Raw genomic sequence first — 5000 nt, 5'->3', positions numbered from 1 at the left:
AATACAGGAGATATACGATCTACAGGCCTGGTAACACTGTTGGACATTACAATACAGGAGATATACGATCTACAGGCCTGGTAACACTGTTGGACATTACAATACAGGAGATCTACGATCTACAGGCCTGGTAACACTGTTGGACATTACAATACAGGAGATATACGATCTACAGACCTGGTAACACTGTTGGACATTACAATACAGGAGATATACGATCTACAGGCCTGGTAACACTGTTGGACATTACAATACAGGAGATCTACGATCTACAGGCCTGGTAACACTGTTGGACATTACAATACAGGAGATATACGATCTACAGGCCTGGTAACACTGTTGGACATTACAATACAGGAGATATACGATCTACAGGCCTGGTAACACTGTTGGACATTACAATACAGGAGATCTACGATCTACAGGCCTGGTAACACTGTTGGACATTACAATACAGGAGATATACGATCTACAGACCTGGTAACACTGTTGGACATTACAATACAGGAGATATACGATCTACAGGCCTGGTAACACTGTTGGACATTTCAATACAGGAGATCTACGATCTACAGGCCTGGTAACACTGTTGGACTTTACAATACAGGAGATCTACGATCTACAGGCCTGGTAACACTGTTGGACATTACAATACAGGAGATCTACAATCTACAGGCCTGGTAACACTGTTGGACATTACAATACAGGAGATATACGATCTACAGGCCTGGTAACACTGTTGGACATTACAATACAGGAGATCTACGATCTACAGGCCTGGTAACACTGTTGGACATTACAATACAGGAGATATACGATCTACAGGCCTGGTAACACTGTTGGACTTTACAATACAAGAGATCTACGATCTACATGACTGGTAACACTGTTGGACATTACACTACAGGAGATATACGATCTACAGGCCTGGTAACACTGTTGGACATTACAATACAGGAGATCTACAATCTACAGGCCTGGTAACACTGTTGGACTTTACAATACAGGAGATATACGATCTACAGGCCTGGTAACACTGTTGGACTTTACCATACAGGAGATATACGATCTACAGGGCTGGTAACACTGTTGGACTTTACCATACAGGAGATATACGATCTACAGGCCTGGTAACACTGTTGGACTTTACAATACAGGAGATATACGATCTACAGGCCTGGTAACACTGTTGGACTTTACAATACAGGAGATATACAATCTACAGGCCTGGTAACACTGTTGGACTTTACCATACAGGAGATATACGATCTACAGGCCTGGTAACACTGTTGGACTTTACAAGACAGGAGATATACGATCTACAGGCCTGGTAACACTGTTGGACTTTACAATACAGGAGATATACGATCTACAGGCCTGGTAACACTGTTGGACTTTACCATACAGGAGATATACGATCTACAGGCCTGGTAACACTGTTGGACTTTACAATACAGGAGATATACGATCTACAGGCCTGGTAACACTGTTGGACATTACAATACAGGAGATATACGATCTACAGGCCTGGTAACACTGTTGGACTTTACAATACTGGAGATATACGATCTACAGGCCTGGTAACACTGTTGGACTTTACAAGACAGGAGATATACGATCTACAGGCCTGGTAACACTGTTGGACATTACACTACAGGAGATATACGATCTACAGGCCTGGTAACACTGTTGGACATTACAATACAGGAGATATATGATCTACAGGCCTTGTAACACTGTTGGACATTACAATACAGGAGATATACGATCTACAGGCCTGGTAACACTGTTGGACATTACAATACAGGAGATATACGATCTACAGGCCTGGTAACACTGTTGGACATTACAATACAGGAGATCTACGATCTACAGGCCTGGTAACACTGTTGGACATTACAATACAGGAGATATACGATCTACAGGCCTGGTAACACTGTTGGACATTACAATACAGGAGATCTACGATCTACAGGCCTGGTAACACTGTTGGACATTACAATACAGGAGATATACGATCTACAGGCCTGGTAACACTGTTGGACTTTACAATACAGGAGATCTACGATCTACATGACTGGTAACACTGTTGGACATTACACTACAGGAGATATACGATCTACAGGCCTGGTAACACTGTTGGACATTACAATACAGGAGATCTACAATCTACAGGCCTGGTAACACTGTTGGACTTTACAATACAGGAGATATACGATCTACAGGCCTGGTAACACTGTTGGACTTTACCATACAGGAGATATACGATCTACAGGGCTGGTAACACTGTTGGACTTTACCATACAGGAGATATACGATCTACAGGCCTGGTAACACTGTTGGACTTTACAATACAGGAGATATACGATCTACAGGCCTGGTAACACTGTTGGACTTTACAATACAGGAGATCTACGATCTACAGGCCTGGTAACACTGTTGGACTTTACCATACAGGAGATATACGATCTACAGGCCTGGTAACACTGTTGGACTTTACAAGACAGGAGATATACGATCTACAGGCCTGGTAACACTGTTGGACTTTACAATACAGGAGATATACGATCTACAGGCCTGGTAACACTGTTGGACATTACAATACAGGAGATATATACGATCTACAGGCCTGGTAACACTGTTGGACTTTACAATACAGGAGATATACGATCTACAGGCCTGGTAACACTGTTGGACTTTACAAGACAGGAGATATACGATCTACAGGCCTGGTAACACTGTTGGACATTACACTACAGGAGATATACGATCTACAGGCCTGGTAACACTGTTGGACATTACAATACAGGAGATATATGATCTACAGGCCTTGTAACACTGTTGGACATTACAATACAGGAGATATACGATCTACAGGCCTGGTAACACTGTTGGACATTACAATACAGGAGATATACGATCTACAGGCCTGGTAACACTGTTGGACATTACAATACAGGAGATCTACGATCTACAGGCCTGGTAACACTGTTGGACATTACAATACAGGAGATATAGGATCTACAGACCTGGTAACACTGTTGGACATTACAATACAGGAGATATACGATCTACAGGCCTGGTAACACTGTTGGACATTACAATACAGGAGATATACGATCTACAGGCCTGGTAACACTGTTGGACATTTCAATACAGGAGATCTACGATCTACAGGCCTGGTAACACTGTTGGACATTACAATACAGGAGATCTACAATCTACAGGCCTGGTAACACTGTTGGACATTACAATACAGGAGATATATGATCTACAGGCCTTGTAACACTGTTGGACATTACAATACAGGAGATATACGATCTACAGGCCTGGTAACACTGTTGGACATTACAATACAGGAGATATACGATCTACAGGCCTGGTAACACTGTTGGACATTACAATACAGGAGATCTACGATCTACAGGCCTGGTAACACTGTTGGACATTACAATACAGGAGATATACGATCTACAGACCTGGTAACACTGTTGGACATTACAATACAGGAGATATACGATCTACAGGCCTGGTAACACTGTTGGACATTACAATACAGGAGATATACGATCTACAGGCCTGGTAACACTGTTGGACATTTCAATACAGGAGATCTACGATCTACAGGCCTGGTAACACTGTTGGACATTACAATACAGGAGATCTACGATCTACAGGCCTGGTAACACTGTTGGACATTACAATACAGGAGATATACGATCTACAGGCCTGGTAACACTGTTGGACATTACAATACAGGAGATCTACGATCTACAGGCCTGGTAACACTGTTGGACATTACAATACAGGAGATATACGATCTACAGGCCTGGTAACACTGTTGGACTTTACAATACAGGAGATATACGATCTACAGGCCTGGTAACACTGTTGGACTTTACCATACAGGAGATATACGATCTACAGGGCTGGTAACACTGTTGGACTTTACCATACAGGAGATATACGATCTACAGGCCTGGTAACACTGTTGGACTTTACAATACAGGAGATATACGATCTACAGGCCTGGTAACACTGTTGGACTTTACAATACAGGAGATATACGATCTACAGGCCTGGTAACACTGTTGGGACTTTACCATACAGGAGATATACGATCTACAGGCCTGGTAACCACTGTTGGACTTTACAAGACAGGAGATATACGATCTACAGGCCTGGTAACACTGTTGGACTTTACAATACAGGAGATATACGATCTACAGGCCTGGTAACACTGTTGGACTTTACCATACAGGAGATATACGATCTACAGGCCTGGTAACACTGTTGGACTTTACCATACAGGAGATATATACGATCTACAGGCCTGGTAACACTGTTGGACTTACAATACAGGAGATATACGATCTACAGGCCTGGTAACACTGTTGGACTTTACAATACAGGAGATATACGATCTACAGGCCTGGTAACACTGTTGGACATTACAATACAGGAGATATACAATTCTACAGGCCTGGTAACACTGTTGGACTTTACAATACAGGAGATATACGATCTACAGGCCTGGTAACACTGTTGGACTTTACAAGACAGGAGATATACGATCTACAGGCCTGGTAACACTGTTGGACATTACACTACAGGAGAATAGAGATCTACAGGCCTGGTAACACTGTTGGACATTACAATACAGGAGATATATGATCTACAGGCCTTGTAACACTGTTGGACATTACAATACAGGAGATATACGATCTACAGGCCTGGTAACACTGTTGGACATACAATACAGGAGATATACGATCTACAGGCCTGGTACACTGTTGGACATTACAATACAGGAGATCTACGATCTACAGGCCTGGTAACACTGTTGGACATTACAATACAGAGATATACGATCTACAGGCCTGTAACACTGTTGGACATTACAATACAGGAGATCTACGATCTACAGGCCTGGTAACACTGTTGGACATTACAACAGGAGATACGATCTACAGGCCTGGTAACACTGTTGGACTTTACAA

The sequence above is a fragment of the Salvelinus namaycush genome, unplaced genomic scaffold (genome assembly GCF_016432855.1).
Source record: "Salvelinus namaycush isolate Seneca unplaced genomic scaffold, SaNama_1.0 Scaffold802, whole genome shotgun sequence".
In the NCBI taxonomy this organism is placed as follows: Eukaryota; Metazoa; Chordata; class Actinopteri; order Salmoniformes; family Salmonidae; genus Salvelinus; species Salvelinus namaycush.
Note: the sequence above shows the minus strand (reverse complement) of the source record.